Raw genomic sequence first — 14,716 nt, 5'->3', positions numbered from 1 at the left:
CCTATCCATAACAAACCTGAACACTCTGCTCATGTATCCCAGAACTTAAAAAAGAAATTAAGAAAAAAAACAGGGAAAAATCCATAATGACTTTTTTGGTACATATAACCTTTTGGTATGTATAACTCTTTAAAACTTTTTTATGCTGTTATCTTGTGTATATAGATATAAAAAAATGTTAATGGCAAAAAAAAAAAAAAAGAAACACCGTGGTGCTTCAGGTATAGTGCTAGGTGCTGGAAATACAGTGTTAATCAAGACTTGGAAAGCTTTCATTCTAGTGGGGAAGACAACAAGTCAACAGGAAATTACATACAAGTGAAAAGTGTTCTGAGAGTCCACTAGGAGAGAAATCTGACCCAGTTCTGGGGATGTACGAGAGGCTTCCCTGAGGAAGTAACATCCAAGCTGAAAGAATATCATTCCAGGACTGAGAGATTAGCATGGACTAAGATGGAAGGCAGTTATCGTGACCATCATCATCACCCTCAAGATATCTGTGAATAGATGATAGACATAGGATGGATTAAGAGTGGTCTGTATTTTTCTAATATAATGTTTTTCTATATATTTGTAATATTTTATTTTCTTACTAGAGTTTGTATCAAACATCAACTGTATTTTAGACAACATCCATGGCCTTAGAAGAATAAAAAGGTGAATAAAATGAATCTCTCTTAAAGACTTAAAAAAAATCAATGTGGTAAGGACCAGAGTACACATAGGCACAAGGAACCATAGAGACATAGAGCTGTCAAGGTGGCAAACGGGTCCTTTGTCTCCTTGCCTTGTGACCTTGCTGTCATCTTTCAGCTGCCTTCACTCGTCCCAGGGGGAGCAAGCGTGTAAAATGGCAGTCAAGAACCTGATCTGTAGAATCCCACACATCTGGATCAAACCTTGACTTCACCTCTTGCTATTTGGGTGACTCTGGTCAAGTACTTAGCCTCTTTCACCTGGTAAAAAGGAGATAAAAATAATGTCCAGCTGAAGTGGATGTCGATATTGATGTTTGTATGAATACATTAATGATGTGGAACTCTTGGGTCAGTCCCTGTGCTGAGAACTATTCTGTAATACTCGAAGTAACAAGTATAATGAACTGGAAAGCACTTTATAATTGACATAATATTCTACCATCATTTTTGTATTCCTTATAACACTGGAAAATAGTGTTTTGCATGAGTTTAGAACTCCAATATTTATTGATTGACTAAGGATTGAGGGGAAGTTGAAATCATATTGCCTGTTTTCTTGTTTCTACCGTATAAGTTTTGTTGAATGAATAAATTTCAATTAGCAAAATAACATTTCACATTTATGACATTATACAAGATGTCCAAACACAAAAATCATATTTATTTACAACTACTGTGTAAATGTTTAAGTTTACATCAGTCAAGTGCTATTTTTGTTGTTGTGTTTAAGTCACAGACAGAAATGTTTTAGTTATTGGTTCCAGAAGTATGGTTTTACTTTGAAACATCAGCCAGGGAGTACATATACCATGATTTATTAAGCAATTGCTTGACTAACCCAGAACTTTTAGATTTTATGTTAACAAAGGACAAAAATAATTGTTTTCAGTGAGAATGTAAGAAACTGAAAATTTGAAACTTTTCTAATTGTTTTTGAAAAACATTTAAACCATTACAGTTTAAAAAATAAATTTTCATTTTGGGGTAATTCTAGATTTATATACAATAGTAAGGATAATACAAAGAGTTCCCATATAGGAAGCCCTCACCTGTTTCAATTTCCCCTACAGTTATCATTTCACATCATGGTGGTACATTTGTCAAAACTAAGAAACAAAGATTGCTGCATTGCTATTAATTACAGGCTTATCCAGCCTTTTTCAGTTTTTCCATTGATACCTTTTTCCTCTTCTAGTATCCCCTCTAAGATACTACATTACATTTGGTTATCTTTGCTCTGTCTCTTCTGGTCTGTGAGTTTCTCAGTGTTTCCTTGTTTTTCATGATCTTGACAGTTTTGAGGAGTACTGGTTAGGTAGTTTGTAGTGTCTTTCATTCTGGGTTTGTCTGATGTTTTGCTCATGATTAAATTGGGGTTATGGGTTTTCACAAAGAATATCACAGTGGTACAGTATCCTTCTCATCACATTGGGGGTATGGAATTTCAACATGACTTATCACTGGTAATGTAAATTGTGATCACTTGGTTAAGGTAGTGTTTGCCAGATTTCTTCAATGTAAAATTACTGTTTGTCTTTTTCTATATTCTTCTGTTTGGGAGCAAGTCCAGCCCACAGTCAGGGCGAGAGGTGAGGTAGGGGGATTTGTCTCCTTGTTCTTATTTACTTATTGATGTAGCCATCCATTCAATCATTTATTTATATCACTATGGATTTGTACGTTTACTTTAAACTTTGGTAACAATATAAAGCTTTATTTATTTTGTTGCTCAAATTGGTCCAGCTTTGGTGAGTGGGAGCTCTTTCAGGTCAGCTTCTTTGTGCCTTTGACAAACCCTCATCCTTTTCCTTGTTGGAACATTTTTGTACTCTCTGGCACTATGAGATGCTCATCTTACATTTTCCTGCCCCAACTCTGGAATCAGCCACTTCTTCAAGGAACCCCAATTCCTTTCAATGGAGATTGATATTTAGAAACCAAGATCTGAGTGTGAGTATGGTCTTTACTACTACGGGAGAATCACACATTTTTAACTGTGTGATAGGGAGTCTGTGGTCTTGTCAGTGCTTTAGGGGTGGGAAAAATACTGGTGGGATAAACTTGTTGTTCTTGTTATTAAAAGACTCTTCTCCCAAATCAGTGGCTATATACATAATGATTTCTATAGCCATTTGTTAGTGATGGAGGAACAGCTGCTTGGAGTAATCAACTTTGAACTTCAAAGAACAGGCAGTGAATAAGCTCAATTACATTTATTTGTAGGCTAGTGCCATGTAGAAACTTCATTTTATTTTCCATGACGGCAGATAAGAATATTTCTAGCCTTCAATGGTAAAATATAATCTCCTTTTGTTTTAGAGACTTTTCAGAGATGATTTCTTGTTCTAAGTTGAGATTCTTCTATCTTCATGAACATACAGATCTTTTTGCTCAAAAACTTGTCCAAAGTGAGAACAGAATCACAGGTTGTTAGTGCCCTCTATTCTAGATTCATAGATCCACAGTTATGTAGTAGAGGGTGTAAAATGGACACCAGATTTGAACTCTAAGGCCTCACTATGGTTTTGCTTCATCACTTAGAAGCTATGTAGCTCAAGGCAAATCCATTTTGTTACTTGGAGACTTTAACACCAAAACTTTGATTTCCCCAATATTTTTATTTCAAAAAATTTTAAACCTTTCAAAAAATGGCAAGAATAGTAACAATAAATACTTACCTGCTCCACTGAGAGTTATCAGTTATTAACATTTAGCCATATTTGGTCAGCTTTTTCCTGAGGGTTGGCCAAGGCAGTGCTGTTTGAGGGATGTATCAGAAGGTTGTATGTGCAGGCTGGTTCATTCCAGTGTATTGTATTATGGGATGGAGCTGGGAGCAGGAAGAGAAGTAGGAAGCTGTAAGCTTGGAACCGGAGACCAGAGCTTGCTTTCCTTATCACGCCTTGTTCTAGCATAAAATTCCCATGATCTTAAAATGTTATATTTGAACCCAGACTTCCAGGTCCTTATGAAGGTATATTTGTCAAAGTAGGAGAATAAAACACATCTTATTAGGTTATTAGATTGATTTATACTTTTTTTTTTTTGAGACGGAGTCTCTGTCTGTCGCCCAGGCTGGAGTGCAGTGGTGCGATCTCGGCTCACTGCAAGCTCCGCCTCCCAGGTTCCCGCCATTCTCCTGCCTCAGTCTCCCGAGTAGCTGGGACTACAGGCGCCTGCCACCACGCCCGGCCAATTTTTTACATTTTTAGTAGAGACGGGGTTTCACCTATATTAGCCAGGACGATCTCGATCTCCTGACCTTGCGATCCACCCGCCTCGGCCTCCCAAAGTGCTGGGATTACAGGCGTGAGCCACTGCGCCCGGCCAATTTATAACTTTTAAATCCCCAGATTTGTATTAGGAAGACCTCAACTTGCACTGTTGCCAGGGCCTCTACAAAAGTTAGGGAGGCACAGAACACTTACCTAGAAGGGGAAGGGAGATACTGCTTTTCCATCAATTCACTTTATGTGGAAACTGATTTTCTACTACATTCATTTCTATTAGCCAAAACTGAGTTAATTTCTTGAAAAAGAATCACCAAAATAAAAATTTTTAAATCGTAACTTTTAGATTTCAAGATTTCTTAAATGAGGCAATGTATTAGACTATGTATTGAATAATTAAAAAATTACCTAATTTTACTTTAGGCGCTAAAGTAAAATCACGCATCCACTGGTAAACAGCATTAAGCTAAGCATTTTATGGCTTCCAAATTTTATCTACAAGTACTCATTTTTAGCTGGAACTGCACATCACAAAAACATTCAACAGAGAAACACTTTAGAGAGGTGTATTTACAAAATTAAACTGGATAATGAGCTTCACTTCATGGGAGTGGAGGAAGTTTACATTTTACTGATTAATCCTGGTTTGATTACTTTTTGTAGATTGGTACCCCTGGTATCAGTTTTAATCTGGCTCAGCCTATTTCAGGGGGTGTAAATTCAAAACCTATGGGAGCCAGATAGGCAATGTAGAATGAAGAAAGTAATGTGTAAGAAAAACTAACTGCCAAAATTTAATAAAATTTGATTATTTTTGCTGAACTATTGGATATGTGTGTAACATAATACAAACACTTGTTGGAGGTTATATTTTAAATTCACATTTGAAAAATACAAATTGGAATGAAGACACAATTAATTTTTAATTTTTCCTTTATTATTTATCATTTCTGAAATGGGGACTAAAAAGTTGACATCTCTTCTTTTGCACCAAGAAATCAGTGGCAAAACTTACATTTCACAGTGTATGTGCAACACAGGATTCAGCTTTGTATCCTTTAAATGGTTGCGATATTTAGTTTATTGTTTTATAAAGGCAAATTGCTGTTTGCAAATGTAGGCACTCTGCCCATGGATAGAAACTTTGCACAATGGTTTTATATTTAGGATAGCTTCTTCTGAGATATTTGTAGATTTCTGGCATTCCTACATTGCCATATTGTTTTTCAGTATTGTCTTCCCTACTTCTATAATTATTGCTATTTGTAACTCTTCAGTCCTGCTATCAATATTAATTGAAAAAAGTCAATTCAACCATGCCGGTTTATTTTTAGATTTTTACTTTCTGAATTCACTTTTCAATTCAGCAATTTAGGATATGTAATTCAATCCTTTTATTTCTGGAAACTGATTTCAGTGAATAGGATTATAATTTTCGGTAATTATTCATAAATGTTTATTTGAGAAAGATTCAAAGTGTTTAAATGGGTTGTATTGTTCAGTAAAAAGGCCAAGTATTTGATCTAATGTTTGGTAAGGAGCCAACATCAAGTTTGTTCATTGGGTGAAATGAAGGAGTTATTTTTTTTTTCAATTCACCATGCCACAAGCAAGCCACCTAAAATTCATGTATAGTTGATTGGCATACTTTGCATCTAATTCATCAAGTAAAGTGCTAATGCTTCTGTGCTTCTAACCTCAGGAATATATCTAACTCATGGTTTTAATTACTGAGTTTGAGATATGTTCTGTTTTTAACTCTTTAGTACAGAGTGAGTCTGGTGAATAATATAATGAGATTTAAGTTATCTGTCACTACAAAACATTACCATCTTGAATTTAAATTTCATAACAAGTTCAATGTTAGCACCATTCACAATAGGGTCACCTCTCTATTATGTTAACTAATTTGTCCAGACTACATTCAACTCTTCAGGACCCATGGTAGATTATAAAAATGGCCACAAATTCTTCCCTTCCCTGAATCCATATATTTGCAAAGTGACTTTGTAGCTGTTTACCTAGAGAGGTGGAATTTGTTTCTCTAGCTCTTGAATATGTTTTGGCCTGTGTCTTTGTGACACGATAAGCAATATGTCTTTGGTCTCTGTCAATGGTAATCAACTTTGATGAGTAAAATCAATATCACTTGTTGTCATCATTCTTGTCTTGAGAACATCAGCAGGGCTGAAGTGGTGAGGAGAATCCTCCAATCCTCAACTCCTGGTCCCTTACCCACATGTCTCCTCCCCCTTGAGTCTAGTCCTGAAACATCAACCCAAAGAAAATAATTATCATTGCAGTACACTGGCTACAGCTGGGCAACTAGGCACTATCTAGGGCTGAGTGGACCCTTATGACAGCAAGAAAAATAAAACATGATATTTTGACTGAGACATAAATGAGAATGGGAGATAAACTGGGAAGAAAGAGGTTTGAGAGAGAGGATCTCAGAAAATCAGTAGTCAAGAAAAAGAAAGGTCTTTTATGAATAATGGGGTAATGTAATTTATGTAGGGCTTTTCAACATGGACATTTAGGTGGAGGAGAAACAGGAAGAGGGCAGAGGGTGGTGGAGGGAATACCTTAGCTGGAGGAGCAGTCTGGCAACTGGACACTCACAACCACAATTCTCCACCTTGCTTGGCTTTAAAATTAATGGTATCAGTAGGTTAAAAGTAAGAGGAGAAAAAAAAGAAAGATGTACTCTGCAAACACTTGTTCAAAGAAAGCTGAAACTGATCAAAGTGATGTCACCAAGATGGCAGAATAGAAGATAGTCTGCTCATAGATAGGAGTTTGTAAAAGCCCAGTGGAGCTAAAGATCTAAGAAGGAAATTTTGAGAGTGCAGACAGATATCCAGGTGGCTGATCTGCCTTGCAGTATTTCTTCTGGATTCAAGCCCAAAAATAATCCAGTGCCCCAGGGGGTTGATTACTTCTCTGTTTGGTCTTCAGTTTGCAAGCAAAACTACCTGTCAAGGGCCTGAGAAAAAATTGTTCACACCAGTGCCTTGGCGGAAAGGTTCATCTATTTGCTGACACCAGTCTTGGCAGTGAACCCGAAAGTTGCCTGGTTGCCCTGCTACAGCCTTCTTCAGCTGAGGTCCGGCATCAGAACTGGTTATATAAGGACCCAGAGGAAGATTCACCTATACCTCATAGCCTGGGAGTTTAACCCTTACCGATGGGCTCCTTGGCCTCTGTCCTATACCAGATCCCAAGGGGGGCCAGTCTCAGTTCTGGTTCCTCTTGCTACAGATGGGGAACTATCTCATATGTTCTCAGACCTGCTAAAATATGCATATCTGACTGGATGAATGACACAGGCTTTCCAGTCTCTGTACTACAGAGGATCCTGAGGGGTCTCAGTCTCAGCTCTGGCACTTCCTATTGCAATCGGGGAGCTATCTCAGCTGTGCAGGAACTTGCTGGGAGAGGGATTGTCAATCAAGGCCACCAGGGCAGACTTTTGGCCCAAAGTCCCTGACCAGTGTTTTCATGAAGCCCAGTACCTTCCTTGAGTTTTCTCCAGATCCACCTGGGCTGGAAAGCTGTATCAGAGTCCTCATGAGACTCACAGAAAGCCTGAGATTAGAAAATCTTCTTAGTGCTGAGAAAACTGCAGTGGTCACAGGGTCAGGGAACACAACTGTCAGAAAACTTAGAATGCCTAGAAGGACCTCTGAAGAAGGACAGGCACACAAAAAGTCAGACTGTGAATAATAAAACAAATACTTAATATCTTAATCTGCACACATTGCTGCACTTCCACAAGTATCAAGAAACTTCAGAGAAATATGACCTCACCAATGAGACAAAATAAGGCACCAGAAACTGACCCTAAAGTAATGGAGATGTGTGATTTCTAAGACAAAGAATCCAAAATAGCTGTTTTAAGGAAACTCAAAAAACTTCAGGAAAACACAGAGAACCAATTTATAAATTTATCAGAGAAATTTAATAGAGAGATTGAAACAATAAAAAACAATAATCCCTGGAGCTGAAAATGCAATAAATGAAAGAAAAAATGCAGTGGAGATTATCACAGAATTGATCAAGCAGAAAGATCGGTGAGTTTGAAGACAGTTTATTTGAAAGTACACAGTCAGAGGAGAAAAAAAGAAATAATTAAAAGGAATAAACAAAGATTATGGTATCTATAAGGCAATATCAAAAGCAAATACTCAGGTTATTCAAGTTAAAAAGGGAACTAGAGAAAGGCAAAGTGGCATTATTATTGTGTTATTATAGTGTTATTATTTAAAGAAATAATAGTGGAAGGGTTTTCAAACCTTGAAAAGCTAGATATAGATAAGTAATACATGATGATGGTAATTAGATATATAGATCCAGATATTGATCTATTTATATATTCAGTTATAGGAAGGTCAAAGATTCCAATCAGATTCAACCCAAATTATAATGCCACAAGACAAATTGTAACTGAAAAAGAAGATCCTGAAAGCAGTGAGAGAAGAAATCAAATAACATATGAGGGAAATCCAGTACACCTGGCAGCAGACTTCTCAGCAGAAAGTTTACAAGCCAAAAGAGAATGGGATGATATATTCAGCATACTAAAGGAAAAAAAAAAAGAACCAAGAATACTGTGCCACGCACAGTTATCCTTCAGTAATAAAGGAGACAAAGACTTTCCCAGAACCCCTTCTGGCCCCCAAAAGTAAAGAAATTTATCAGACCTATTCCATAAGAAATGCTAAAATGTGATTGTTATAGTAACAATTTGTTAAGAGACAGATAATAGAGAAATAAAAATAGACTGCAACATAATAATAGTAGAGCGCTCCAACATCCCATTTAAGGCCATAAGCAGATCTTCCAGGCAGAAAATCAACAAAGAAATATCAGAGTCAAACTATATTCTAGGCCAATTGGACCTAACATGCATTTACAGAACATTTCATCCAACTGCTGCCAAATACAGATTTTTCTCACCAGCGCGTGAAACATTCTACAGGATAGACCATATTTTAGATCACAAAACATGTCTTAACAAATTTGAAAAAGTAGAAATCATATCAAGTATCTTTTCTGACCTCAATGGAATAAAGCTAGAAATAACAACAGAAACTTTGAAAACTGCACAAAAACCTGGAAATTAGACAACATATTTCTGATAGAACAATGGTTCAATGAATCAATTAAGAAATTTAAATACTTATTGAAAAAAATGAAAATAGAAGCACAACATATTAGAATCTGTGTTATATAGCAAAAGGGGTACCAAGATTGATCCATAAAGAAACAGAAAACCAGAGTAGATCAGTAAGAAGTAATGAGATGGAAGCAGTAATAAAAATTCTCCCATCAAAGAAAATCAAAGGACCTGATGGATTTATTGCTGAATTCCACAAAACATTTGAAGAAGAACTAATACCAATTCTACTCAAACTATTTCAGTAATCAAAGAGGAGGGATACAACCAAACTCATTTCAGAAGGCCAGAAATACTCTGATATACAAACCAGAAAAAGAAACAACAAAAAGAAAATTATAGGCCAACATCTCTGATGAACATAAATGCAAAATCCACAACAAAATACTAGCAAACAGAATTCAGCAACACATTAGAAAGATCATTCACCATAGTCAAGTAGGATACACCCCAGGGATGCAAAGATAGTTCACTATATGCAAATCAATAAACATGATAACATTATATCAACAGAATGAAGGAAAAAAAAGTAGGATGATTATAATAGGTGCCGAAAATCATTTGATAAAATTCAACATTTCTTCATGATAAAAACCCTCAACAAATTGGGTATAGAGGGAACATATTACGATGCAATAAAAGCCATATAACAAGCCTATAGCTAATATTAAACTGAACAGAAAAAATTGAAAGCCTTTCTACTAATATCTGGAGGCAGACAATGAAGCCTATATTCACCACTTCTAGTCAATATAGGACTGAAAGTTCTAACCAGAACAATTAAGCAAGTGAATGAAAGAACAGGCATCTAAACTGAAAGAAGTTGAATCTCCCTTGTTTGCAGATAACATGATCTTATATTAAGAAAAAAATAAAGACTCCACGAAAAAACTCTTAGAATTGATAAACAAGTTTAGTAAAGTTGCAGAATACAAAATCAACATATAAAAATCAGTAGAATTTCTACCTGCTAATCGCACTCAATCTAAAAAATATATTTAAAAAATCTCACTTAACAATAGATACAAAGAATATAAAATACCTAGAAATCAATTAAACCAAAGAAGTGAAAGATCTTTACAAGGAAAAATATAAAACGCTGATGAAAATCACTGGAGAGGACACGCAAAATGGCAAGATATTACGTGCTCATGAATTGAAAGAATTAATCTTGTTAAAATGTCTGTAGTGCCTGTAATGATCTACAAATTCAATGCAATTTTAATGAAAATACCAATGACAGTCTTCACAGAAATATATAAAAACAATCCTCATCTTAGCATTCACAGAAGAGAAAGAAATAACAGGAATCCAAGTTGGAAAAGAGAAAGTCAAACTATTGCTGTTCACCATATGATTGCATACCAAGAAAACCCTAAAGACTCATCCAAAAAGCTCTAGATCTGATAAACAAATTTAGTAAAGACTTGGGTTACAAAATCAATGTACACAGATCAGTAGCAGTGCTATACATCCACAATGACCAACCTCAGAATCAAATCAAGAACTTGGTCCCTTTTATAACAAATACAAGAAATAAATAAAACACCTAGAAATATACTTAACCAAGGAAATGAAAGATCTCTACAAGGAAAACTATAAAACACTACTGAAAGAAATAATAGATGACACGAACAAATGGAGACATATCCCATGCTTATACATGGGAAGAATCAATACTATGAAATGACCATACTGTCCAAAGCAATCTACAGCTTAAATGCAATTCCCATCAAAATACTATCACCATTTTTCATAGAACTAGAAAAAAATTCCTAAAATTCACATGGAATAAAAAAAGAGCCTGTATAGCCAGAGCAATACTAAGCAAAAAGAACAAATCTGGAGGCATCACCTTACCAGACTTCAAATTATACAAGACTATAGCTACCAAAACAACATGGTACTTGTATAAAAATGGGCACATAGACCAATGGAACAGCATAGAGAACCCAGAAATAAAGCCAAATACAGTCCACTGATCTTCAACAAAGCATACAAAAACATAAACTGGGGAAAGGACGCCCTTCAATATTGTATGACCTTCAACAAAGCACACAAAAATATAAATTGGGGAAAGGACGACCATTCAATAAATGGTGCTGAGAAAATGGGCAAACCACATGCAGAAGAATGAAACTGGATCTTCATCTCTCACCTAATACAAAAACCAACTCAAGATGGATCAAAGACTTAAATCTAAAACCTAAAACCATAAAAAATTCTAGAAGATAACATCAGAAAACCTCTTCTAGACATTAGCTTAGGCAGATAATTCGTGACTAAGAATCCAAAAGTAAATGCAACAAAACCAAAAAATAAATAAATAGGACTTAATTAAACTAAAAACTTCTGCACAACAACAGAAATAATCAGCAAACAGACTACCCACAGAGTGGGAGAAAACATTCACAAACTATGCATCCAACAAAGGACTAGTATCCAGAATCAAAGAGGAGCTCAAACAAATCAGCAAGAAAAAAAAACAAATAATCACATCAAAAAGTAGGGAAAGAATATGAATATACATTTCTCAAAAAAAGATATACGAATAGCCAACAGACATATGAAAAAATATTCAACATCACTAATCATCAGATAAATTCAAATTAAAACCACAGTGAGATACCACCTTACCCTTGCAAGAATGGCCATAATTAAAAGGTGAAAAAATGATAGATGTTAGAATGAATGTAGTGAAAGGGAACACTTTTAAACTGCTGGTGGCAATGTAAATTAGTGCAACCACTATGGAAAACAACATAAAGATTCCTTAAAGAACTAAAAGCAGATCTACCATTCGATCCAGCAATCCCACTACTGGGTATCTACCCAGAGGAAAAACAGTCACTATATGAAAAAGATGCTTGCACACACATGTTTGTAGCAGCACAATTTGCAATTGCAAAGATATGGAACGAAACTAAGTGCCCATCAACCAACCAATGAGTAGATAAAGAAAATGTTTTACATATATACACACACATATATATACACACATATATATACACACACATACACATTTATGTATACATATATACATGATGTGTGTATATATATATGTATGTATGTGTGTGTATATATATATATGTAAATAAAACATGGAGTACTACTCAGCCATCAAATGGAACAATAATGTCTTTTGCAACTTCTTGGATGGAGCCATAGGCCATTATTCTAAGTGAATTAACTGAGGAATGGAAAACCAAATATCGTATGTTTTCACTTATAAGTGGGAACTAAGCTATGAGGGTGAAAGGCTCAAGAATGATATAATAGACTTTGGGGACTCAGGGGAGATGGTTTGGAGGTGGGTGGGGGATAAACAATTATTTATTGGATACAGTGTACACTGCTCGGGTGATGGGTGCACTAAAATTTCAGAGTTCATTTCTAAAGAACTTATCCATGTAGCCCAAGACTACCTGTATTCAAAAACTACTGAGCAATAAGAAGAAAAAAAATCCTCAAATTTGCATAGAACCACAAGAGACCTTGAATAGCTATAGCAATCTGGAGCAAAAAGAACAAAGCTGAAGACTTCACACTATCTGACTTCAAAATTTACTACAAAGCTATAGTAACCAAAACCGGGTAGTACTCACCTAAAGAGATATACATTGACAAATAGAATAGAACAGATAATCCAGAAGTAAATCTACACATTTACAGCCAACTCATTTTCAAAAAAGCACTAAGAACATATATTTGGGAAATGATGACCTTAATAAATGGTGCTGGAAGAATTGAATATTCATATACAGAAGAATGAAACTAGATTCCCATCATTCGCCATATACAAAAATCAACTCCGAATGTATTAAAGATTTAAGTGTAAGAACTGAAACTATGAAACTACTGAACCATTAGGGAAACACTCCAGGACATTGCTCTGGGCATAGATTTTTTGGTAAGGCCTCTAAAACAAAAATAGACAAATGGGATTTTATGAAGATAAAAAGCTTCTTCACAGCAAAGAAAACAAAGTGAAGAGGCAACCTACAGAAGGAGAGAAAACATTTGCGAACTATCCACCTGACAGGAAATTAATACCAGAATATATAAGGAATACAAATGACTCAATTGTAAAACAAATACATAATCTGATTAAAAATAAATCATAACCTGAATAGATATTTCTCAGAAGAAGACATACAAATCGCCAACAAGTATATGAAAAAACATTCAACATCACTAGTCGTCAGGGAAATACAAATCAAAAACACAGTGAGATATTATTTTACCCCAGTTAGAATGGCTATTATCAAAAAGACAAAAAGTAATAAATGATGGCAAGGATGTGGCGAAAGGAAAACACTTGTGCACTGTTGATAGGAATGTAAGTTAGCATAGCCACTATGGAGAACAGTATGGAGGGTTTTCAAAAAGCTTAAAAGAGATCTACCATGAGATCCAACAATCCCACTGCCTGGTATATATTCAAAAGAAGGGAAATCAATATACCAAAGAGGCATCTGCACTCTCAAGTTTATTGCAGCACTATTCACAATAGATAATATATGGAATTGTCAACGGAGTGTCAACAGATGAATGGATAATGTGGTATATATCCACAGTAGGATATTATTCATCCATAAGAAAGAATGAAACCCTGTCATTTTCAGTAACACGGATAGAACTGGGGTCATCATATCAAGTAAAATAAATCAGGTACAGAAAGATAATTATTGCATGTTCTAACTCATATGTGGGAGGTTATAAAGTGGATTTCACTGAGGTAGAGAGTAGAATGATAGTTACCAGAAGCTGGGAAAGGAAGGGGAATGAGGGAATAAAGAGAAATTGGTTAATGGACACTAAAATGCAGTCAGATAGAAGGAAAAATTTCTAATATTTGATAGTGCAATATAGAAATTATAGCTAACAATCATGTATATTTCAAAATAGCTAGAAGAGAAAATTTTCAATGTTTCCAGCAGAAAGAAAAGACAAATGTTTGAGGTGATGGATATCCCAGTTAACATGATTTGGTCATTACATATTGTATACATGCGTCAAAAATCACATGTACCCCAAAGTATATACAACTATGTTGTATTAATAAAAATACAAAATTTCCCTTAAAAAGCTGAAAATGGCTAATTAGTATCAGAGAAAGTAAACTTTATAGCACAATGAGGGAAAAAGAAGGATATCACCTAATTATGAACAAGTTAACTCACCAACGAGAGACAACAATCTTAAATGTGCATGCACTGAAAACAGAGGTTCAAAAAATGAAGCAAAATCTGACAAAACTTAAAACAGAAACCCATCATTATAGTGAGAGATTTTAACACTTCTTTGAACTGTTAGAGGGAAAATCAGCAGGAATATAGAACTGAATACTACCATCAACCACCTAGACACAATTAATATTAATAAAACACTCCACCTAATAACAGCAAAAAACACATTCTTTTCAATGGCACATGAGAAGTTCACAAAGATACGTCCTATCCTGGGTCACAAAACAAATATGACAAATTTCAAAGATTTGAAATAATGTAAGCCATATTCTCTGATTATAATGGAATTAGACTACAGCTTTATAACAGAAAGATAACAGAAACATCTCCAAACACTTAGAAATTATATAAGGTATCTCT

General features: G+C 35.2%; 1 long non-coding RNA gene across 1 annotated transcript; it reads right to left on the bottom strand.

The window, feature by feature from the left end:
• Positions 1 to 406: 406 nt before the first annotated feature.
• On the bottom strand, positions 407 to 6,038 carry LOC117074774. The gene is made up of 3 exons (XR_004433696.1): positions 5,950 to 6,038; positions 3,377 to 3,528; positions 407 to 497 (listed from the first exon to the last, which is right to left on the bottom strand). It is a non-coding gene; the product is annotated as an uncharacterized LOC117074774 (long non-coding RNA).
• Between the last annotated feature and the right edge of the window lie 8,678 nt (positions 6,039 to 14,716).

The sequence above is a fragment of the Trachypithecus francoisi genome, unplaced genomic scaffold (assembly GCF_009764315.1).
Source record: "Trachypithecus francoisi isolate TF-2019V2 unplaced genomic scaffold, Tfra_2.0 Lachesis_group5, whole genome shotgun sequence".
NCBI classification, from domain to species: domain Eukaryota; kingdom Metazoa; phylum Chordata; class Mammalia; order Primates; family Cercopithecidae; genus Trachypithecus; species Trachypithecus francoisi.
The sequence above is the reverse complement of the archived record's forward strand: the minus strand, read 5'-3'. Positions and strand labels throughout refer to the sequence as shown.